Source organism: Tamandua tetradactyla, chromosome 24 (assembly GCF_023851605.1).
Source record: "Tamandua tetradactyla isolate mTamTet1 chromosome 24, mTamTet1.pri, whole genome shotgun sequence".
NCBI classification, from domain to species: Eukaryota; Metazoa; Chordata; class Mammalia; order Pilosa; family Myrmecophagidae; genus Tamandua; species Tamandua tetradactyla.
Window position 1 is genome coordinate 40,860,530 of NC_135350.1, and position 25,901 is coordinate 40,886,430.

Consider the following 25,901-nt stretch of genomic DNA (forward strand, 5'->3'; position numbering starts at 1 on the left):
AAAAGTAACATCTTCAAAAGGTCTTTACACATGGATTAAGATTAAGAACATTTTTTTTTAACTGGGTTGTCTTTTTCTTACTAATACTATAGGAGTTCTTTATGTAAATCCTCTGTTGGTTATATATATTGTAATGTCTTTTCTCCATCTCTAGCTGGTCTTTTAAATCTCCTTTTTTAAAAAAAACATTTTTATTATGAAATATAACATACATACAGAAAAACCCCAATAAATTTCAAAGCACATTGCAACAAGTAATTATAGAACAGATTTCAGACTTTGGTATAGGTTACTCTTTCACAATTTTAGGTTTTTCCTCCTAGTTGCTCCAAGACACTGGAGACTAAAAGAAATATCATTATAATCATTCATCAGTCATGTTCATTTGTTAAACCCTATCATCTCCATTATAACTCCTTCTTCTCCTTAGATCCTTCTCCCAATCTTTAGGGGTATTTGGACTCTGTCCCTTTAAATTATTCATTTTGGAAGCAGGTGTTGATAATTGGGATAGATGGATGAAATTAGTTGATGTTCTTAGAGAGGCTAGCCCCTCTTGGGTTTCAGGACTAAACTGGCCTAGGACCCCAAGGAACACATATGGAGGTTGTAAGTTGCTGAAAAGTAATTTTAATGTGTGAAACTTTTTTAGAACTTTAGATAAACCCCTAGGTATTCTTTAGGGTTGGCAGGAATAGTTTTGATTGGGGTTTGTCAAACTGTGGTAATTAACAATATTTAGCTAAAGCTTGCATAAGAGTACCCTCCAGAATAACCTTTTGACTCTAAATCTCTCTTAGCTAATGATACCTTATTTTGTTACATTTCTTTTCCACCTTTTGGCCAGGAAGGCATTGTCAGTCTCACAATGCCGGGGCCAGGCTCATCCCTGGGAGTCATGACCCACGTTGCCAGGGAGACTTTAACCTCCGGATATTATGTCCCATGTAGGGGGGAAGGTAATGATTTTATTTGCAGAGTTGGTTTAGAGAGAGAGTCCACATCTGAGAAACAAAAGAGCTTTTCTGGAAGTAGCTCTTAAGCATAACTATAGGTAGGCTTAAGTTCTCTGCTACAGAATAAGCTTCACAAAAGCAAGCCTGAAGATCAAGGACTTGGGCCTATTGACTTTGGAATTCTTAATATTTGAGACAGTATCAGGGGTTTCCCTGGTGGTAAAGCTTAATGGTTGCATGTTTTTTCTCCCATCCTTTAAGGGGCTTTGCCAATACTTTTTAATACTAACATACTCTAGAATGTATCTGGGCATTACATTAAGCTACACAGAATTATAAGCCTCTTTCCCATTCTGGGCCCCATGCATTTGGATGGTTATCCAGACAGGTTAAGTTCAATGATGTGGTACAGAAAACTTAGATTTTGAACAAAACAAACCTCTCTTCCTTTGGTCTCACTGGGTAGGTGAATTTCAAAAATGCAGGCAGTGTATCCTTACTCCTGTATTCTGATTTACCTTAGTCCCCACCCATTCAGCTTCATTCTTATCTCTAATTGGAGCCTGATCTTTTTTTGATTTCTTTAGCAGTTGTTGTCTGTAGCAATGCTGACTTTCAGAGATGCAGAATTCCACCTCTGAGTCTAACATGTCACACAGGTACCCAAAGTTCCAGGAAGATACCATGTTATACATATATAGCAAAGCCTCTCAAAGTCTAGAAATAACAATCATAGCTCCAGACTAAATGTGACTACTATAAGAGCTTATAATCTAGGCCTAATTTTCTTATAAGTGTTTTCTAAAAGAGACCATACAATATTTGTTCTTTTGTTTCTAGCTTATTTTGCATCACATAATGTCCCTAAGGTCCATTCACTTTGTTGCATATCTCAGGACTTTGTTTCTTTCTGCAGCTGCACAATACTCCATCACACATATATACACAGTTCGCCATTCCACTTCTCAATGTATCCTTCAGCCACCTCCATCCATTGAGCATCATATATAATGTCCAAAGTCAACAATCCATGTCTCAGATTATCCTCACTTAGTTGTACAATCAACACCGATTATACAACAATAACTGATAAAGACACCTCACCAAGTAGAAGTCCAAACCTGCCCTTAACTCCCATTCTTCCTGTTCCCCACCCCTCACCAGAAAGATACTGGTGATACCTTTCTGTTAAATATAGACCATAGCATGCAATAATTGGTTTCCATTTAGACCCCTGTATTATTGACTCTTTGTACAAGGTTCATATTTTTTAAGTAGTTCGTGCCAGAATTTATTTATATTTATAATGTTAATCAGTGGGATTTATGATTCTATACAACCTTTTTCAATCATATTCACCTTCAGTATGGCGATATTACTTATAAACCCACTAATGAACTGCCTGGGTTTGGTGTGATTCTCTTTGAAAAGAGAGATGTGACAAAGAGCTTGTCTGTGGTTCAGTCATCTAGGAAGTCAAGAGCTAAGCTTGGGGTAGAAACTATGATCTATATAGTCTTATCTCTGCAAAGGGGGAAATAGAAGTTAGCATCCTTTGTTGAGGAAGTATAGTTGCAATGTTTAAGAATTTCAATTGCTCGTCACAAGATAAAGAAATTGTTACTTTTAATGACAGTCTTTGAGATGGTGTTTTTCAAACTCCATGTAGCAATTATCCTGAGAGTTTCGTATAATGTAGGATCAGAGCCATATTTAAAATTTTTAGAGTCATGATAGTAAAACTGCTAATAATAGAAAAGGTAGAGATTCATAGTGGGTTATCTATAAAGCCAATGAATAATAAGAGAGCCTAGGATAGCAGGTTTTGTAATTTTCTCTTTGAAATTATTTTTTCTTTCAAGTATATTTATGAATCTTGAGCCATTATTGCAGATATTAACACATTTATACTGCTCATTCAATATACTTATATGTTAACAGAAATACTTGTTTTTTTTTTTTTTTTTTTTTTTACATGGGCAGGCACTGGGAATCGAACCCGGGTCCTCGGGCATGGCAGGCAAGCATTCTTACCTGCTGAGCCACCGTGGCCCGCCCAGAAATACTTGTTTTGAGGACAAATGTGTGCAATCCTCAAGGTTTAATCTCTCTGTGTGTATGTGTTTCACTTAAAACATGTAATCGTAAAGGTGCAGGAATTTGCCTTCTTCATACGGTGTGTCTCTGAGCCTGTCTCTGACTTTGGGTTCTTACAGGAAACATATATACTTGCTTAACTTAAAAGTAATGTTCTGACCTGTGGCACAGTAGGAGAAATGGAGTAAATAATTAAAGCTGTCTTCATGAAAAACATTCCACAGCAGGAAAGGGATAAAAAATCTTCCTTGAGAAGAAAACCACTAAATCACACAGTGAGAAATTAGGAAAAAAAATAACAATGGAGAGGAAGCCATCATAAATAGTACCTCGAGGAAATGAATGACATTTAAAAACAGGACTCAAGTTCAGGACTGTGAAAACATTTCAATAGATTTCCAGGCTGTCAGCAATTTTAGCACCAACTTCTCCCTTGGCATTATGTACCGATATTTTTACAAATCTCAGTATCACATTTTTGTGGCTTGTAAGGAAGTTCCTAATGATAAAGCCAGTGTGCTACACACATTGATTCAGAAACCTTCACACTTCATCAACTTCCTTGGTCATGCATTACCTGGCGTATAAATGATGACCCATATTTAAGATGTATACTCTCTTTAGTCATGAATAAATACCAAAATAAAAGATATTATGAATTTGCTGTGGGTGTTACTAATACACTATAACAGTTCAAAGAAGAGGGGTGCAGCATCCAATCCTCAGGCCTGCCTGTGGTCTGCACACAACAATGCCGGCCTAGGTTACATTTAATAAACATTTATTATGTGCCAGGCACCAGTCTCTCATTTCACTGATTCTTTACTACAGTTTTATGAGGTAGGTCTTATTATCTTCATTTTATGACAAGATCATTGAAGAAGAGAAGTGTTATTGACTTGCCCAAGGTCACACACCTGGAATGTGACAGAGCTGGAATTTGAACTAAGGTAGTCCAGCCCTAGAGACATACTTTTAGCCACTACAACTGATTTCTAGGTTTTGTCCAGGAAAGGAAAAGATCTGCTTGTTGACTTTATGCTTACAATAGAATTTCTAGAATCATCCCCTTTCTGCAATTGCTTGTAGATTGTTTAATGCACGTGGCAGGTGGCTGAGAGGTGTGTGGCCCTTGGTTTCTGCTCTCTGAGCCCAGCCTCCTTCAGTTATATACTAATGCATTATGTGTGCAGAGGGGTTGAAGAGATCTGGGGGCCAAAGTTCATCTGTTCTTTGTGTTTCTAACCGTGATTTGCCTGTAACAATGTGGGGATGTGGGAGTTGAACAGCACCCACGGGGAAGGTGGGGATGCATTTGAACACCAATTATTTTTCATTTTAGTTATAGAATGTGAAGTAGAGTTTTTAAATAAGGGAATAAATAAGAAAATAAATACAAAACTAAGATGGAGATTAGATTCTGGTGCCAGCAAAGAGTACTCACCTGTAACACTTTGAATTGGAAAGAATTTTTCCCCCTTTAATGTGAAGATTGTACTATTTTTTCTTTTTTCTTTTGCAATTTTATAAATGGAAGAAATTTCAGTGGTTCCAAAGTTTTCAACTATTGATGATGAAGGCTATAGCAGTCCTTAAAAAAGCACCTGAGTATGTGCCAGGCTCTATCCTAAGGACTTTACATATATTAACTCATTCATCAATGTATTGAATGCTTTTAGAATTTTGAAATAAAGTTAGGTTGAATAAAATTTAAATATCAGAAGAGATAGCTTTAGTAAATCCTTCTGTTGAATGCCAGTTCATATTAGCACAATTCGCAGAAGAAGTAAATGGGTTTTCATTTTTAAGTGGTACACTTTCTTTCCAACTCCATGTAGCTTTGAAAATCTCCTTTCTCCTTGGTCAACTGAGTAGATGCATTATCTCTCCAGTCTATTTTAAACTAAGATAAAAGCCTGACGATTCATCAGGTAAGTAGCCCCAGGGTATAATTCTTGGATGGATGCACCTAAATAGGCTGTTTATAATTTAACTAAATCATACCTCAAAACACATCTTACTTGTAAGAGATGGGACATAGGAATTCATGTAGAAATAGAGGCATAGAGGCATTATACTAACATGTCCTCTTATAAGTTTACTTCTTTTTTCCTGTTTTTTTCCTTTTTTCTCTATACTTTTCAAGTCAAGAAGGTAATTCAGAAGGAAGACACCAGCTTTTCTGGAAGACTGTACTCATTTTAATCCCTATGTAGAAATAACATCAGATGTTTCATTTTGGGGGAAAGAAAATGCAATAATAAATTACCATTAAAGTAAATCTGTTTTAAAAATGAGATAAGAAACTCATTCTTATTTTTTGCCTTCAGAGATTTAAGATATTAAAAAAATGTTAACACTACAAATAGATGAGTGAAAGAAAGCTTTTGAAAAACATCTGATGAAATTAATTTATTACACTATGTCCAATATGCCAGTAAGTATAGGTACGTCGTTAGGACATTTATATTTAATTTAACTTTTTGAAAAACAAGTCAGAAATATTTTGTTTTTGTGATTAAAGCAAATAATCAGGATCAATTTGAATAATCCATTACATTATGATCTTAGAGTCCTGCTATCATTCTGATTTTTGTTTTTGAAACAGTTACTTGTTATGGTCTTTGTGTTTTACTAAGCAGAGTGAGGTTTGGGGAAAAGGGTGGATTAAAGTTTATCTTAGGAACTTTCCACTTTCGTATGGTGTCTGGAGAGAAGCTAAAAGTTTATTGTGATGTTCTGTCTTTGAAAGATCACCCTACAATGTCAGTTTTGCCTTCCTTTTAAATTCACTCCATGAGCTAAAAAAAAAAACCCCTTGGTTTCCTGAATGTCTTCTCACAGGTACATAGTGACGCTCACAGTTTAAGGCAGTGACCTCTTTACAGTAGAGCCACACACTCCTCAACTTCCCTACAGCATTTGATAATTTCAGCTCTCCTTGTTCCCTTTTTTGATAAATGTTGTTTTTTCCTTTTGAGTCTCATCTAGCAGCATCATTCTGGTTCTCCTCAAATCTTTACCTTCACTCTTCTGTACTTTCTCCTGTTACCTCTTAAATTCCCAAGCATCTAAGTTTCTACTCTTTTCTTTCTCTATTCACCATCCATCAGTCATCATCTCTTTCATGGCACTTTTTCTACTGAATGGGTATCTTTTTTTTTTGGTGGGGGGTGTCACATGGTCTGGGAATCGAACCCAGGCCTCCTACATGGAAGGCGCGCATTCCACCACTGAACCACCTGTGCACCCTTGAGGGGATATCTTTTATCTCTATTTTATTCTTTCTTGAATCTCAGACATTATTTTCAAATGCCTACTTAACCGTCATTCTGAAATTCAACATGTTCAACAATCTTCTTGCCTCAAAAATCAATTTTTTTATTCTGCTATTAATATTAAATATATAATTTCCTTAATGAACTATGGTCAGAATTTGAGTGATTTTTGATAGGTCTTTCTCTTTTACTATATTTGCTGTTGCTGCATTTTATGGATTCTACCTGGAAAATGTCTCTTGCCTTTATAATTCCATGGTTACAGTTCCATTGCTCCTTGCCTTGGCTGGAATAATGGCAACTTACAGATGTCTTATCTCTCTTGTCCCCAATTGATCTGATGCAGTCCTCAAAAATCTTTAATGATATCCTCTTGCTTCAGAATGAACTACAAGCTTCCCAACCTGGAATCCAAAGACTGCTGTAGTGTGGCACTGATCTACTCTTTCTGTATAAATTCCCATAATTCACCCAAAATATTTATGTCCCAGCCAAACTAGATTTTTCACCATTTCCTGAAAACAAGTCGACATGTTTCTGTCTTCACTTCTTTAGAAGTATTTCTTCTTCTTGCAAGAACTTCGCTTCTTATTGGTATCTGTTGAAATCCTACTTACCAGTCTATATCACTGTCTGTCATGATCAAGTCTTTCTCTGCATCCCTAAAGCACTCCCTTCTCTTTAATCTGCCAAAGCTCTTTGCTCTACTCTTAAAGTTCCTTGTATGAAAATCAATTTTACATTTTATAATACTCTTTGAACTCCCCAGTTCCCATAGATATACACACATATATGAGTTCCTTGAAAAAAATGAGGCTAGTTAAATGGAATTGGGTTTCTATCATCCTAGGCAAGTCTCGGGTACATGTCAGAAAGGATCAAAGATCTACCTATTTAAAACACATTCAGAAACTTCGTGCAATATGGACCTTGGATTCTCTCTATCACAAGGTGGCCAGGTAAGGAAATATTTATTTTCTAATTAAAAGATCTGAAAGAACATTTTCTCAAGATTTAGCTCAGAAAACTGGAATCTCACTGTAAGATGAAGATTTTTATTTTTTTCCTAATAGATGTCATGGGTTGTGTCCCATTCTCTTTCCTGGCACTCTTTGTGATACACAGTTTGCATTTTAAATAACTTCACAGACTTATGAGGTCATTTGAGTCTTGCTTGTATGATAGACTCCTGCTTACTTCTGTCATTTAGAAATATCTAAAATACAAAGTAATATTTTCGCCTCACAAAAGGAATATATATACACATGGGTATATATACAGAGTAAATTTTATTGCAATATTAACTCATGGCCTTTTTTGGCAAGATTTTCATCCATGGGTGTATGAACATATTATAATTAATTTTTTTAAGTTGCTGAAATTTATCTAACAATAAGTGGCAAACAAATGTCACAACTTCTCTTTGATTCTTCCGTTAAGAAAATTCATTTTTTTCATCATATTGTGTATTGAAGGAGAAAACTCCAGTTTTTCAGTGCATATTATGTTTTCCTAATTATTCTGGGCACATTACATCATATTCCCAGATTCAAGATCAAATATAATGTCTTGGGCAGTGCCTGCCATGCCAGAGATCCAGGTACAATTCCCAGAGCCTGCCCATGTTAAAAAAAAAAAAAGAATTAAATGTAATAGTATCTTGGTATTCTTGAATTTATGCCATGAGTTTGCTTATGGTCAGTTTAGATAGTAGGTTTGACTAAATGTATTAGTGCAGTCATTCTCAAAGTGTGGTTTGGGGTTCCCAAGATCCTTTAAAGGAAACTGTGAGGTCAGATATATTATCATAATAATGTAAAGATTTAATTTGCCTTTTAAAAACTCATTCATTCAGATATGTACAATGAAGTTTTCCAGAGGCTACATGATATATGATAGCACAACAAATTGAATGCAGAAATAGATGTTAAAACTTAACTGTTCTCAGTTAAGCGAGATATTAAGCAATTTGAAAAAATATGAAGCTGTTTCACTTCTGTTGATGAACACTTGTGTTGCTTCCCCTTTTGGCAATTGTGAATAATGCCTTTATGAACATTAGTGTGTAAATAGCTGTTTGAGTCCCTGCTTTCAATTCTTTTGGAAATATACCTGGAAGTGGGATTGCTGGGTCATATGGTAATTGTATACTAAGCTTTCTGAGGAACTGCCAAACTGTCTTCCACAGTACCATTTTATATTCCCAACAACAATGAACAAATGTTCCTATCTCTCCACTTCCTCTCCAATACTTAATATTTTCCATTTTTTAAAAAGTAACAACCATTCTAGTAGGTACGGAATAGTAGCTGATTGTGGTTTTTATTTGCATTTCCCTAATGGCTAATGATGTTTGAGTACCTTTTTATGTGCTTATTGGTCATTTGTGTATCTTTGGAGAAATGTCTATTCAAGTCTCTCGCCCATTTTCAAATTGGGCTTTCTTTTTGTTGTTAAATTGTAGGATTTGTTTATATTTCCTGAATATTAAGACATTATTGAATGTATATCTTCTTCTATTCTGTAGGTTGACTTTATTTTCAAGTTGAAGTCCTTTAATGCAAAAAAAGTTTAATTTTGGTGAAGTCCTATTTATCTGTTTTTTATTTTATTACTCATGCTTTGAGTATAAAGTCTATAAACCATTGCCTAAAACAGGGTCCTGATGATGTTTCCCTGTGCTTTCTTCTAAGAGTTTTATGGTCTTGGCTCTTATATTTAGGTCTTTGATCCAACTTTTTGTTGAAGAGATAATGTTTTCCTCATAGGGTGGACTTTGCACCATTGTCAAAAATTGGCCATAGATGTGAGGTTTACTTCTGAATCCTCAATTTAATTCCATTTGTCTTTATGCCCGTCCTTGTACCAATACTATGCTGTTTTGATTACTGTAGCTTTGTAATAAAATTAGGAAGTGTGAGTTCTCCAACTTAAAATTGGGAAGTTTGTGTCCTCCAGCTTAGTTCTTCCTTTTCGAGATGTTTTTGGCTATTAAGGGCCCATAACCCTCCAATATAAATTTGTTGATTTTTTCCGGTTATGCAAAGAAGGCTGTTGGAATTTTGATTGGGACTGCACTGAATCTGTAAATTGCTTTATATAGAATTAACATCCCAACAATATTTGGTCTTCTAATCCATGAATAGTAAATAACCTCCCATTTATTCAGGCCTTCTTTGATTTTTTTTTTTAAGCAATGTTTTGTCGTTTTCTATGTACAAGTTTTATATTCTTGGTTAAATTTCGTTGCTATTGTAAATAGAATTTTTTCTTAATTTCCTCTTCTGATTGTTCTTTACCAGAGTATAAAAATAGTACTGATTTTTGCCTGTTGATCTTATACCTTGTCACAAATTGCTGATATAATTTATAGGATTTTCTCTGTGTAGGATAATATCTGCAAATAGGGAACGTTTTACTTCTACCTTTTCAATTTGGATAATGATTATTTCTTTTTTTTGCTTAATTACTCTAGCAAGAACTTCCAGAACATGTTGAATTACAGTGATGACTATGGGCATCCTTATCTTTTTCTTGATCTTAGAGGTAAAGCTTTTGGTCTTTCACCATTAAGTATGATATAATTATAAGTTTTTAATATATGCCCTTTATCATGTTGAGGCAGTTTCTAGTCCTGGTTTTTAAAGTTTTTCTTCTTTTTTCAAAGAAAGGGTGCTGGGTTTTTTCAAATGCCTTTTCTGCATCTATTGAGATAATCATGTTTTCTTTCCTTTGCTCTATTAATGTGCTATATTACAGTGATTGATTTTGTTGTACCAGCTTTCCATACCTGGGGTAAATCCCACGTGATCATGGTATATAATTCTTTTAATATGCTGTTGGATTCTGGTTGCTGGTATTTTGTTTAGGATTTTTGCATTTATATTTCTAAGGATTCTTTTTTTTTTTTTAACATGGGCAGGCACTGGGAATCGAACCCAGGTCCTCTGGCATGGCAGGTGAGCATTCTTACCTGCTGAGCCACCATGGCCCGCCCAGGATTCTTGTTCTATCATTTTCCTTTCTTGAAGTATCTTTATTTGGCTTCGTTATAAGGTGATTTTGGCTGGAAAGAATGAGGTATGGAGTTATTTCTGTTTGCTAAAGCCACTGAAATGCAATATAGCAGAAATGGGCTGGCTTTAACAATGGGGATTTATTAAATTGCAAGTTACAATTCTAAGGCCATGGAAAGGTCCAAATTAAGGAATCAATAAGAGGATTACATCACTAAAGAGAGGCTATGGCAACTGGAGTTCCTCTGTCACATTGGAAGGCATTTGCTGGTCCTTCATTCCCAGGTTTTGTTGTTTTAGTTTCCATGTGCCCTTGCTTGATTCCCTGGGGACATGTCTCTGAGCTCTCTGTGTTCTGCAGTTCTTCTTTTAGCATCTCCGGGGCGTTACTCTCTCTGTATCCTTCATTTGGTTTCATCTCTCTGCTCTCTTTATCTGTCTGTCTGTGTTTTCTGTCTTTAGAGGATTCTAGTAAAAAAGATTAAGACCTACCTTGAATTGGGTGGGTCACATCTCTAGAGGATCAACCTAAGCAAAAAGTTCCATCCACAATAGGTCTGCACTTACAGAGTTGGATTAAAAAAACATAGCCTTCTGTGAAATACATAGCAGGTTTAAATCAGCACAGAATAGTTGCTCCACTTCAATTTTTTGAAAGAGTTTGAGCATGATTGGTGTCAGTTATTCTTGAACTGTTTGGTGGAATTCACTAGTGAAACTATTTGGTCCTGGGCTATTCTTTTGAATATTGGAGCAGTTTGCAATCTCTTTACTGGTTATTGGTCTTTTGAGATCTTCTGTCTCTTTTGAGTCAGTGTAGGTAGTTTGTGAGTGTCTAGGAATTTGTCCACTTCATCTAGGTTACTGAATTTGTTGACATGCAGTTGTTCGCATTCCTTTTTATTTTTGTGGGATTGGTAGAAATATCCCCTTTTAATTTCTAATTTTAGTTTACATTTTCTCTTTTTTTCTGTCAGTATAGCTAAGGGTTTATCATTTTAATTGATCAACTCAAAAGAACCAACTTTTGGTTTTCCTGCTACCATTTCTATTTTAATTATGTATTTCTTTTATCTTCAATCTAATCTGTGCTATTTCTTTCCTTCTCCTTGCTCTGGATTTTGTTTGCATTTCTTTTTCTACATCCTCCAAGTGTGAGGTTAGGTCTCTGATTAGAGCTTAGTTCTTTTTTGGCTGGGTATACTTTATTGATGGTACATGACAAAGTAGGGTTCTCAGCCCCTCCCCCTTCTTTAGGGGGTCTGGAATAGAAACTGTGGAGGATGGGCAATTCTCAGTACTGGGGGATTGTGTGGTACCAGGACTCCCCAGAAGCTGACAGCCTCTCTTCCTCTCATGGTGTTGCTGGGGCTGGTTGTACAGGGGCTCTTACTCCTTAGATGCTATGTAGACCATAAGGTCCACCACCCTGTTGCAGTAGCCAAATTCATCATCATACCAGGAAATGAGCTTAACAAAGTGGTCATTGAGGGCAGTGCCAGTCCCAGCATCAAAAATGGAAGAATGGGTGTCACTGTTGAAGTCACAGGAGAAAACCTGGTCCTCAGTATAGCCCCGAATGCCCTTTTGGGGGCCCTCTGATACCTGCTTCACACCTTCTTTTTTTTTTTTTTTTTTTATTAATTAAAAAAAGAATTAACAAAACAATTAGAAATCATTCCAATCTACATGTACAATCAGTAATTCTTAATAACATCACATAGTTGCATATTCATCATTTCTTAGTACATTTGCATCGATTTAGAAAAAGAAATAAAAAGACAACAGAATAAGAATTAAAACAATAATAGAAAGAAAAAAAAACAAAAAAAACAAAAACAAAAAACCTATACCTCACATGCAGCTTCATTCAGTGTTTTAACATAATTGCATTACAATTGGGTAGTATTGTGCTGTCCATTTCTGAGTTTTTATATCCAGTCCCGTTGTACAGTCTGTATCCCTTCATCTCCAATTATCCCTTCTCTTTTTTTTTTTTTTAATTAACGGAAAAAAAGACATTAACCCAACATTTAGAGATCATACCATTCTACACATGCAATCATTAATTCTTAACATCATCACATAGATGCATGATCATCATTTCTTAGTACATTTGCATTGGTTTAGAAGAACTAGCAACATAACTGAAAAAGATATAGAATGTTAATATAGAGAAAAAAATAAAAGTAATAATAGTAAAATCAAAACAAAACAAAACAAAACAAAACAAAAACCTATAGCTCAGATGCAGCTTCATTCAGTGTTTTAACATGATTACTTTACAATTAGGTATTATTGTGCTGTCCATTTTTGAGTTTTTGTATCTAGTCCTGTTGCACAGTCTGTATCCCTTCAGCTTCAATTACCCATTGTCTTACCCTGTTTCTAACTCCTGCTGAACTCTGTTACCAATGACATATTTCAAGTTTATTCTCGAATGTCCGTTCACATCAGTGGGACCATACAGTATTTGTCCTTTAGTTTTTGGCTGGATTCACTCAGCATAATATTCTCTAGGTCCATCCATGTTATTACATGGTTCATAAGTTTATCTTGTCTTAAAGCTGCATAATATTCCATCGTATGTATATACCACAGTTTGTTTAGCCACTCTTCTGTTGATGGAGATTTTGGCTGTTTCCATCTCTTTGCAATTGTAAATAATGCTGCTATAAACATTGGTGTGCAAATGTCCGTTTGTGTCTTTGCCCTTAAGTCCTTTGAGTAGATACCTAGCAATGGTATTGCTGGGTCGTATGGCAATTCTATATTCAGCTTTTTGAGGAACCGCCAAACTGCCTTCCACAGTGGTTGCACCCTTTGACATTCCCACCAACAGTGGATAAGTGTGCCTCTTTCTCCGCATCCTCTCCAGCACTTGTCATTTTCTGTTTTGTTGATAATGGCCATTCTGGTGGGTGTGAGATGATATCTCATTGTGGTTTTGATTTGCATTTCTCTAATGGCCAGGGACATTGAGCATCTCTTCATGTGCCTCTTGGCCATCCGTATTTCCTCTTCTGAGAGGTGTCTGTTCAAGTCTTTTTCCCATTTTGTAATTGGGTTGGCTGTCTTTTTGTTGTTGAGATGAACAATCTCTTTATAAATTCTGGATACTAGACCTTTATCTGATATATCATTTCCAAATATTGTCTCCCATTGTGAAGGCTGTCTTTCTACTTTCTTGATGAAGTTCTTTGATGCACAAAAGTGTTTAATTTTGAGGAGTTCCCATTTATTTATTTCCTTCTTCAGTGCTCTTGCTTTAGGTTTAAGGTCCATAAAACCGCCTCCAGTTGTAAGATCCATAAGATATCTCCCAACATTTTCCTCTAACTGTTTTATGGTCTTAGACCTAATGTTTAGATCTTTGATCCATTTTGAGTTAACTTTTGTATAGGGTGTGAGAGATGGGTCTTCTTTCATTCTTTTGCATATGGATATCCAGTTCTCTAGGCACCATTTATTGAAGAGACTGCTCTGTCCCAGGTGAGTTGGCTTGACTGCCTTATCAAAGATCAAATGTCCATAGATGAGAGGGTCTATATCTGAGCACTCTATTCAATTCCATTCGTCGATATATCTATCTTTATGCCAATACCATGCTGTTTTGACCACTGTGGCTTCATAATATGCCTTAAAGTCAGGCAGCGCGAGACCTCCAGCTTCGTTTTTTTTTCCTCAAGATGTTTTTAGCAATTCGGGGCACCCTGCCCTTCCAGATAAATTTGCTTATTGGTTTTTCTATTTCTGAAAAATAAGTTGTTGGGATTTTGATTGGTATTGCATTGAATCTGTAAATCAATTTAGGTAGGATTGACATCTTAACTATATTTAGTCTTCCAATCCATGAACATCGTATGCCCTTCCATCTATTTAGGTCTTCTGTGATTTCTTTTAGCAGTTTTTTGTAGTTTTCTTTATATAGGTTTTTTGTCTCTTTAGTTAAATTTATTCCTAGGTATTTTATTCTTTTAGTTGTAATTGTAAATGGGATTCGTTTCTTGATTTCCCCCTCAGCTTGTTCATTACTAGTGTATAGAAATGCTACAGATTTTTGAATGTTGATCTTGTAACCTGCTACTTTGCTGTACTCATTTATTAGCTCTAGTAGTTTAGTTGTGGATTTTTCCGGGTTTTCGACGTATAGTATCATATCGTCTGCAAACAGTGATAGTTTTACTTCTTCCTTTCCAATTTTGATGCCTTGTATTTCTTTTTCTTGTCTAATTGCTCTGGCTAGAACTTCCAACACAATGTTGAATAATAGTGGTGATAGTGGACATCCTTGTCTTGTTCCTGATCTTAGGGGGAAAGTTTTCAATTTTTCCCCATTGAGGATGATATTAGCTGTGGGTTTTTCATATATTCCCTCTATCATTTTAAGGAAGTTCCCTTGTATTCCTATCTTTTGAAGTGTTTTCAACAGGAAAGGATGTTGAATCTTGTCGAATGCCTTCTCTGCATCAATTGAGATGATCATGTGATTTTTCTGCTTTGATTTGTTGATATGGTGTATTACATTAATTGATTTTCTTATGTTGAACCATCCTTGCATACCTGGGATGAATCCTACTTGGTCATGATGTATAATTCTTTTAATGTGTTGTTGGATACGATTTGCTAGAATTTTATTGAGGATTTTTGCATCTGTATTCATTAGAGAGATTGGTCTGTAGTTTTCTTTTTTTGTAATATCTTTGCCTGGTTTTGGTATGAGGGTGATGTTGGCTTCATAGAATGAATTAGGTAGTTTTCCCTCCACTTCGATTTTTTTGAAGAGTTTGAAGAGAATTGGTACTAATTCTTTCTGGAACGTTTGGTAGAATTCACATGTGAAGCCATCTGGTCCTGGACTTTTCTTTTTAGGAAGCTTTTGAATGACTAATTCAATTTCTTTACTTGTGATTGGTTTGTTGAGGTCATCTATGTCTTCTTGAGTCAAAGTTGGTTGTTCATGTCTTTCCAGGAACCCGTCCATTTCCTCTAAATTGTTGTATTTATTAGCGTAAAGTTGTTCATAGTATCCTGTTATTACCTCCTTTATTTCTGTGAGGTCAGTAGTTATGTCTCCTCTTCCATTTCTGATCTTATTTATTTGCATCCTCTCTCTTCTTCTTTTTGTCAATCTTGCTAAGGGCCCATCAATCTTATTGATTTTCTCATAGAACCAACTTCTGGCCTTATTGATTTTCTCTATTGTTTTCATGTTTTCAATTTCATTTATTTGTGCTCTGATCTTTGTTATTTCTTTCCTTTTGCTTGCTTTGGGGTTAGCTTGCTGTTCTTTCTCCAGTTCTTCCAAATGGATAGTTAATTCCTGAATTTTTGCCTTTTCTTCTTTTCTGATATAGGCATTTAGAGCAATAAATTTCCCTCTTAGCACTGCCTTTGCTGCGTCCCATAAGTTTTGATATGTTGTGTTTTCATTTTCATTCGCCTCGAGGTATTTGCTAATTTCTCTTGCAATTTCTTCTTTGACCCAGTCGTTGTTTAGGAGTGTGTTGTTGAGCCTCCACGTATTTGTGAATTTTCTGGCACTCTGCCTATTATTGATTTCCAACATCATTCCTTTATGGTCCGAGAAAGTGTTGTGTAAGATTTCAATCTTTTTAAATTTGTTGAGACTTGCTTTGTGACCCAGCATATGGTCTATCTTTGAGAATGATCCATGAGCACTTGAGAAAAAGGTGTATCCTGCTGTTGTGGGATGTAATGTCCTATAAATGTCTATTAAGTCTAGTTCATTTATAGTAATATTCAGATTCTCTATTTCTTTGTTGATCCTCTGTCTAGATGTTCTGTCCCTTGATGAGAGTGGTGAGTTGAAGTCTCCAACTATTATGGTATATGAGTCTATTTCCCTTTTCAGTGTTTGCAGTATATTCCTCACGTATTTTGGGGCATTCTGATTCGGTGCGTAAATATTTATGATTGTTATGTCTTCTTGTTTAATTGTTCCTTTTATTAGTATATAGTGTCCTTCTTTGTCTCTTTTAACTGTTTTACATTTGAAGTCTAATTTGTTGGATATTAGTATAGCCACTCCTGCTCTTTTCTGGTTGTTATTTGCATGAAATATCTTTTCCCAACCTTTCACTTTCAACCTATGTTTATCTTTGGGTCTAAGATGTGTTTCCTGTAGACAGCATATCGAAGGATCCTGTTTTTTAATCCATTCTGCCAATCTATGTCTTTTGATTGGGGAATTCAGTCCATTGACATTTAGTGTTATTACTGTTTGGATAATATTTTCCTCTAACATTTTGCCTTTTGTATTATATATATCATATCTGATTTTCCTTCTTTCTACACTCTTTTCCATATCTCTCTCTTCTGTCTTTTTGTATCTGACTCTAGTGCTCCCTTTAGTATTTCTTGCAGAGCTGGTCTCTTGGTCACAAATTCTTTCAGTGACTTTTTGTCTGAGAATGTTTTAATTTCTCCCTCATTTTTGAAGGATAATTTTGCTGGATATAGGAGTCTTGGTTGGCAGTTTTTCTCTTTTAGTATTTTAAATATATCATCCCACTGTCTTCTAGCTTCCATGGTTTCTGCTGAGAAATCTACACAAAATCTTATTGGGTTTCCCTTGTATGTAATGGATTGTTTTTCTCTTGCTGCTTTCAAGATCTTCTCTTTCTCTTTGACCTCTGACATTCTAACTAGTAAGTGTCTTGGAGAACGCCTATTTGGGTCTAATCTCTTTGGGGTGCGCTGCACTTCTTGGATCTGTAATTTTAGGTCTTTCATAAGAGTTGGGAAATTTTCAGTGATAATTTCTTCCATTAGTTTTTCTCCTCCTTTTCCCTTCTCTTCTCCTTCTGGGACACCCACAACACGTATATTTGTGCGGTTCATATTGTCCTTGAGTTCCCTGATACCCTGTTCAAATTTTTCCATTCTTTTCCCTATAGTTTCTGTTTCTTTTTGGAGTTCAGATGTTCCATCCTCCAAATCACTAATTCTATCTTCTGTCTCTTTAAATCTATCATTGTAGCTATCCATTATTTTTTCTATGTTTGCTACTTTATCCTTCACTTCCATAAGTTCTGCGATTTGTTTTTTCAGTTTTTCTATTTCTTCTTTATGTTCAGCCCATGTCCTCTTCATGTCCTCCCTCAATTTATCGATTTCATTTTTGAAGAGGTTTTCCATTTCTGTTCGTATATTCAGCATTAGTTGTCTCAGCTCTTGTGTCTCATTTGAGCTATTGGTTTGTTCCTTTGACTGAGCCATATTCTCAATCTTTTGAGCGTGGACAGTTATCTTCTGCTGCTGGTGTCTGGGCATTTATTCAGATTTCTCTTGGTGTTGGACCCAGCAAGGTTGTAATATTTTTCTGTGAAATCTCTGGGTTCTGTTTTTCTTATCCTGCCCAGTAGGTGGCGCTTGTGGCACACGTTTGTCTGCGGGTCCCACCAGTAAAAGGTGCTGTGGGACCTTAAACTTTGGAAAACTCTCGCCGTCCTGGGGGTTCGCTAGCCGAAGCGGCTTGAGCCGGCCCGGGGTCCGAACGCAGGGAGGGTGTCCGAACGCAGGGAGGGTTGCTGGTCGCCGCAGCCAGGGAAAGAGCCCATCCGAATTTCCTAGTCGGCCCTGGGCAACAAGCGTGGTAGGAGGGCGCCAGCGGCAGCGGCCCGCCCGAGAGAGTGCACGTTCCCGGGAGTCACGGGGTCACCGTTCTCCGCGGCCTGGGGGTTTCCGATCCAATTCTCTCAGTTGGTCCGGGGGCTGCGCGTGGTGTGGGCGCCAGTCGCCTTGGTTTCAGGGGACCACCTCTCCAATTCTCCCAGCCGGCCCGGGAAGGGGGAAGGGAGTAACTCCGGCCGCTTGCCACCCCGCCCGGTAAGGCCCGCGCGCCTCGGCGATCTCACCCGAGCTGCTTCTCTCAGCCAGCCAGCCGTTCCAGGATGGGGTACGCTGTCTTTTTTATCTCTGTTGTGGCTTTGGGCGCTTTCTGTATCGTTTCTACTCCCCTAGTAGGTGTTCTGGAGAAGAAACTAAGATCCGCGCGTCTTACTAAGCCGCCATCTTCCAGGAAGTCCCTGCTTCACACCTTCTTGATGTCATCATACTTGGCTGCTTTTTCCAGCTGGTAGTCCAGATCCACAATGACATATTGGGGGTGGGGACATGGAAGGCCCTGCCAATGAGCTTCCCATTCAGCTCTGGGATGACTTAGCCCACTGCCTTGGCAGCGCTGGTAGGTGCAGGGATATTTGGGCAGCCGCACAGCCATCATGCCACATTTTCCCAGAGGTGCCATCTACAGTCTTCTGGGTGGCAGTGGTGGCATGGATGGTGGTCATGATTCCCTCCATGATGCCAAAGTTGTCATGGGTGTCCTTGGCCAGGCAGTTGGTGGTACAGAAAGCATTGCTGATGATCTTGAGGGAGTTGTTGTATTTCTCATGGTTCAGGCCCATCACAAACATGGGGTCATCTGCCAAAGGGGCAGAGATGATGATTCCTTTGGCCCCATCCTTCAAGTGAGCACCAGCCTTCTCCATGGTTGTGAAGACATCAGTGGACTCCACAACATACCCAGCACCAGCATCACCCCATTTGATGTCGGTGGATCTTGCTCCTGGAAGATAGTAATGGGATTCCCGTTGATGACAAACTTCCCGTTCTCCACCTTAACTTTGAACTTGCCATGGGTAGAATCATACTGGAACTTGTAGACCATGTAGGTGAGGTCAATGAAAAGGTCATTGATGGCAACAATTTGCACTTTGCCAGAGTTTACAGAAACCCTGGTGACCAGGTGCTCAATACAGCCAAGTCCATTTATTCTGCCCTTCACCATCATGCCTCAGAGATACGACTGGCACTGCACACAAAAAATGCGGCTGTCTGTCCAGTGGGGAAGAGAAGAGAGCCTTAGTTCATTTTTAATGTAACTATTTAGATCTATAATTTCCCTCTCAGTATGCTTTTGCTACATCCTACAAGTTTTGTTATGTTGTGTTTTCATTTTCACTTGCCTCAGCATATTTCCTAGTTTCCTTTGTGATTTCTTCTTTGGTCTGTTTATTATTTGAGTGTGTTCTTAAATTTCTACATATTTGTGAGCATTCCACTTCTCTCTCTGTTATTTATTTTTAGTTTCATTCCATTATGGTCACAAAAGGCCATTGAATGATTTCAACAGTTTTAAATTTATTGAGACTTCTTTTTTGACTAACGTATGGTCTATCCTGGGAAATAATCCATTTTGATAGAGAAGAATGTGCATTCTGCTGCTATTGGGTGAATTATTCTATATTTGTCTGTTAAGGTCTAATTGTTTTATAGTATTGAGAGTTCTATATTTCTTTATTGATCATCTGTCTTGATACTCTACATATTATTGAAAATAGAGTATTTTTTCACCTACTATTAAAGTAGAACTGTCTCTTTCTTCTTTCAAATCTGTCAATATTTGCTTTATATATATTTTTGGCTCTACCATTAAGTGTTTCTGTATGTGTATATATATTATATATATAATTGTCATTTTTTCTTGTTGAATTGGCCCTTTTTTTCAGTATATAGTGACTTTCTTTGTCTGTTATAACAGTTTTGATTTAATAGCTGATCTATTTCATCTGATACTATAGCTATCCCAGCTCTCATTTAGTTACTATTTGCTTGGTATATTGTTTTCCATTCTTTCACTTTCACCCTACTTGCATCTTTGAATTTAAGGTTAGCTTCTTATAGACAGCATATAGTTGGGTCATGCATTTTTATTCACTCTGCCAACCTCTGCCTTTTGACTGGGAAGTTTAATTCATTAGCATTTAAAGTAATTATTTATAATACATGACTAGCTCTTTCATTATGTTTTTCATATTTTTTCTTTGTGGTTACCGTACAGCTTAAATTTAACATCATAAATACATAACAATCACGCTTGTTTTGATACCAACTAAACTTCCATTGCTTCTTTTTATTCTTCAGTCTGATACATTTCAATTGTCTTGTCTTCAAGCCCACCAATTTCTTCTTCTTCAGCTTCAATCTGCTCTTGAAACTCTCTTGGGAATTTTTATTTCAGCTATTCTGGTCTTTGACTGCAGTATTTCTGTTTCATTCCTCTTTGAAAATTCTGTCTTTTTGTTCAGATTCTCATATTGTTTTCTTTTTTTCATTCATTCAAAAATATTTATTAGACTGCTTCATTTGTTTCAGGTAAGTAAGAAAGAAATGGCACCTACCCTTATGGTGCTTAGAGTCCAGATGATGATACTGTAAAACATGTTATGACAAAACATTTTATATGGCCCACTGACAAGATGGATTACAATAGAGTATAATCTACATCCCATACTGTTTTCTTATTATTTTCCTGATACTTTTTATTTCCTCCTCCATGTTTCCTTTTATCTCCTTGAGTGTATTGAAGATCATTGTTTAAAGTCTATGTCTTGTTTGCCAAAGTCTGGTCTTCTTTTTGATGATTATTGACTTTGTCTTATTCCTTTGGATGGACAGTCATTTCTTGTTTCCTTGTTTGTCTTTTAATATTTTGCTTCACACTTTGCATTTTAACATTTTAAAGTGTTAATACTAGGAATCAGTCCCTGAGGTGTGTCTTTCTTAAGTCTGGTATCCAGTTAGTGACAAGACAGAGATTTCCTTGAGTGCCAGGATCTAATAGCAACAAACAAATTGAAAAAAAAAAATTCACAATCTTTGCAAATTGCTCTGAATTGGCTGGTGCTCTTCTTCAGGGTTAACCTTTCTGCAAAGAAGATCAGCTTGAGGCAAAAATGAAGTGCGGCATTCTCTCCTTGATTTCTGAGGCAGCTCAACTATTTTTAAGAGTGCCCTGAGAAAAAATTTGATAATTGTTTCATTAATGTATATAAAATTAAATCCCAATATAACAAACACCTCATCTTTTTAAAATCTGAAATTGTATTATTTTAAATTATAATGATATTAGGTATAATGATTCACTCTATTTCCTTGATTTTTTTTAATAAGGAGTATTAGAATAGATTCTTGTTGTCTGAAGAGAAAATTAGTCAGTTTTTATTGAATTTGAAATAAACAGCAGTAAAATATCTGTTCTCTTCTTTAACATCACTTTTTATTTCAGAATTGCCTTTTCTTTGATTCTTAATAATTTTAATTCCAGGATATGACTATCATTTAGTTACTGAAAATGGTTCTAATATTATTACATGATGGAAAAAAGTTTTCTCAGGAAGGCAGTATTAAAACAATACAGTGTAATTGCTTGAGTTTTCCAGAGCTGCATGATGTTTTCTTGAATTAGCAATTATGGGGGAAAGTATTTCCTTGACATGAAACAAACAAACCTGTAATAGAAGTAACACTGATTATATATCATGTTATTATAAGTAAAATACACATTAACAATGGGTTAATTTAAAAAAAAGAGTTGAAAAAACTCAGTAAAATAAATACTAATGTTCTTCAGTTATCATTAGGTGCACTAATACTAACTAACCAAAAAATATCACATAATTTTTTTTTTAAGATAAAGCTGCCTTTAAAAATTAGGTGGTTTTTTCAAATGTGCCCTTGATTGAAAACTAAGGCCATTAGATTTCCATGAGGTAAATGTATAAATTACATTGGGAAAAAAATAGCAATATGTTAAAAGCTTGAAGAAACAAAGACAATTAGAGATAAATAAAGGGCTTTGAATAAGTTCAAAATAGAAGTAGAAACATTCTAAAGTTTAGAAAGCGAAGATGAAGAAATGAAATATTGGTTAATGAATACTCCAAAACTAACCTTAAACACAGAAAATGAAGATTTGAATAAATTAAGAATTAAAGCCAAGGAAGCAGAACACATCTTTTAGTTTGACACTTTAATCTTAAAATCTTTCAATGGTTTCCCACTGGTGACAAAGTTTAAGCCTTTTTTTCAGGAGCTCTTTCACAATTTGGCCTCAAACCATTTCCAGTGTAATCTTAATTTCTTTCCATGCATCTTCATTGACTTCTTTCTCCTCACATACCTTCATCTATAGTCAATGCAAGAATGTACTTTTCTACTCCTCTTTTAGTTTTAATGTATTTACCGTCAAATATGCAATGTTGCTTTCTTTTGTCAAAAAAAGTTGTATAAGACTTGGAAATGGACAAAGAGAATGTTGGGTATTGTCTAGAGGATCCTCTGAGGATTGGCTGAATCTATAGAAGTATGTGGAATCTAAGGACTTTCTATTGATTGAACTACTTTACAACTTTGTAGTCATGAAAGTAATGTAGAAAACTAATAGCAATGCAACTGCTTCCTAGCCATTGCAATACAGATGCTTCCTGTTCATAACAATGCAAAGGTAGTTTATTTAGTAGGAAATGTAAATCTTTTAAGTCAAATAAAATATTTGACACATGCTCATTTTATATATAAATGAGAATAATGTTTTAGACCTTTTGAAAATTATATTTTAGCCCTTATCTTCCATAACTACCATGTAGGAAACTTCTATTTACTCTTTGACACATGGATTTGATACTACCATCTCAGTGGAACCTTCCCCATATCTTTAAGATGCATTAGCTTTTCACCTCATTTACTCCCACTGTACTTTAAATCAACTTCTATTAGAGCACTTGCCAAATTATTATTATATATCTATCTATAATTTTGTTTTTCCATGCTAAAACTTATTAGTTCCTCAAGGACTGAAAATATAATGTATTTACTAGCACATCATCTCTTTGGCCAAAACACTAACCCATGACATATAGTTGTTTGGCAAATGTTTATTAATGAATAAAAGTAGACGTCACAGAAGAAGGTGATGGGTATTTTAGCCATTGTTTATAAGGAGGAATTGTCTGTTTAGAGCAAAAAGCAAAATCATTTTTCACTTGTAGATTTAATGGAAAAATATAATTTAGTATGAAATTGAAAAGAGTTGAAGAAAGAGCCTTAATGAAGCCAGAATAATAACCTAGAGGAGATATGAATTAAGAGACCTGAAATTTAGAGATTTGCACTATGGCTTTTTTCCTGAACTGCTGTCATACTTTATGCATCTGTAAATTAGAGGTAATAATTATTGCAATTATTAAGACAGAAGAATTCTCATAATGCAGTTATTGAGCTGAAAGTGGGCAGATGGCAGACTTATTTTGCTCATTTGGCTGTTAGTGAGGATGGGAGAAATTTAGAATAAGTATTGCTTGAAATAAAATAAAATAAAATAAAAGTGGCCTTAATCTTCACTCTGGATTTGGAGGGTCTTTTCCTTGTGATTAAGGTTACCCTCACATCCTTTACATTTTTACTTTTATATATATCATTTATATGCTGTCAGAAACTTGCTTTTGGCAAAATAAGCACTGCTAGAATGAAGAAACAGACTTTTGTGTCAGGTATCCTGCACAATTAAATTTAACTGTGTTTGGATACCTTAAGATTCAAATATTTTTACAAGTGTTTGGATATTTTTATGAAGCAGAAAGTGACTTCTAGTATTTATTCTGTAAATAGGTCACTTACAAATAGCAGGCTTGAAAATTGATCAGTAAATTCTCAATTTATGTCCTGGCAGGTGAGAAAACCCAAACTATTTACTCACACAGTTCACTGCTGTTTCCATGGCAACAGCTGCTAGTTACTGTCAGTTCACAGTCCCTTTGCCAGTTGACTTCAACAGTGAACTCTGTGTGATGCTGCCAAATGTCTGGCTTCTGTGTTTCCTGTTCCAAGCAATTGTTTCTTATTCTGAATACTAACGACTAGTCTACAAAGGATATCTTTCAATTCCACTGAAAGATGGGACTGTGAATCATATGTGGAAAAGGAGTGAGCATTTTGCCTGTAGTGAATTAAATAAAATATTTAATTGGACTGCATATTCCCTAATAGGCTATGTCAGTGCTTTATTAATAATATTACCTTGCAATTGTTAGACAGCTGGGCCTAAATGAGAAATGCCAGCATGTCTGTCATTATTGAGTGAACTGCTTTTTAAGGAAGGCTTGCTGACTTTGGCTCGCTAGCACCATAATGTAAATCCAAATGGCTGTGCATATGTATGCCAGCAGAAAGATAAAATTGCAACTGAAATGCTTTTTTTTGCTGTTTGGAATGCTCATATATTGATTTCTCTGGAATAGAGGAAAAGCAGCTGCCTGAAATGGCAGTGAAGTAACTAAGAAATTTAAAATGAGAGAGAAAGAAAGAAATGAACACATGTGAGTGGAGAAAAAATCCGAAAATTTTTTGCTCTTTAAAAATGAAGAGTACTCTGGTTTTTAAAGTTCTAGTGATTTCTACCCATGTAGGAAGTTGGAACCCTCTTTGCCTGAGTCACATGCTAGACCAGGAATCTGAGTGTCAGATTTAAAATTATGTTTCTTACTAGAGCATAAGTTTCTTGAAGGTAGATTGCTTTCATCATTATATTCTGGACAGCCAGCACAGGGCCTGACACATATTGAGTGCCCTTTAAATATTTAATGAATTAAATGAAACTCAGTGAATCCTGTGAAAGGAGTTTCTGGTATTGGAGCCCATCAAGATTCCCGGAAGAAGCTTGTTAGACACTTTACTCATTGAAGAGCATAACAGCCAACCAGCATGATGCTGTTATGTATAAAAGACAGAGCTTGCATTGCCAGTTATTTATGGCTGTGGCAGCTCCAAGCTCCTCTTCCCATCAGATACCACTTAAAGGTGGTTCTAGTCATCAGAAATTTTTTTTCCAGCTTGTGGACCCAATTAACAACAGCTTTTGATGGTATCGTTTCCATTTCTAACTCTTAGATTGACTATCCCTTCCACCTCTTTAAAGTGAAAGCTCCCCTTGGACCAAATCTGAGGTCCCTTGATGCTATAACTCTGAGAATCCTAATTCTAATGCAGTGTTCCCAACCTGGGATGGTTTTGCTCACTTGGAAATATCTGTAGACATTTTGGTTTGTCATAATATGTGTGTGTTGTGTTTGTGGGAGGTGTGGTGCTATTGGTATCTAGTGAATAGAGGTCAGCGATGCTTATGAACTTCTGAGTTCTACATATATGCCATATGGAAAGCAGAAGCTGCTCTGAATAAACAATATGCTGTGTGTTTTAACCTGTTTTTCATTTTAGAGGAATTTTGAATTGGGTATTTGTATACATCAAATTCTGGGAAACCAATTTGGTTCAACAATTCAATTCAGTGATATTCCCAGGTTGGGAATTTTTTTCTATTGAAAGCTTCAAATTGATCTCAACGATATTATAGGTATTCAAAACTAGAGATGAATGTTTTTATGCATGTTATTTTAAATTCTAATCTGATAAATTTAGTTGACGGCACAACACTGGATAGTTAAGACATTTAGATGAGATTACTTATAGTCATTTGTTTACTAATTTCTGCGGTACTTAATGAAGGAAGGGAAGCATCTCTAAAAGTCTTTACAAATATTAATTAATTAATCATCATAGCACCCTAAGAGTAAGAAAGGTACTGTTATCTCTCTTGAAAGATGGGAACATTGTTTACCATATAATATTCTAGTTTAGCAAATTTGTGGATAGTGATTATGGGTGGTGCTTCTGCTATGGTTTTAATACTG

At 36.0% G+C, this 25,901-nt stretch overlaps 1 protein-coding gene and 1 pseudogene across 6 annotated transcripts in view; one reads left to right on the forward strand and one right to left on the reverse strand.

Moving 5' to 3' along the window:
• The window catches only part of MAPK10 (mitogen-activated protein kinase 10), a 371,854-nt gene that overhangs the window by 37,796 nt on the left and 308,157 nt on the right, over positions 1-25,901 (forward strand). The window lies entirely within an intron of this gene.
• Positions 11,737-19,162, reverse strand: LOC143667943 (glyceraldehyde-3-phosphate dehydrogenase-like; annotated as a pseudogene).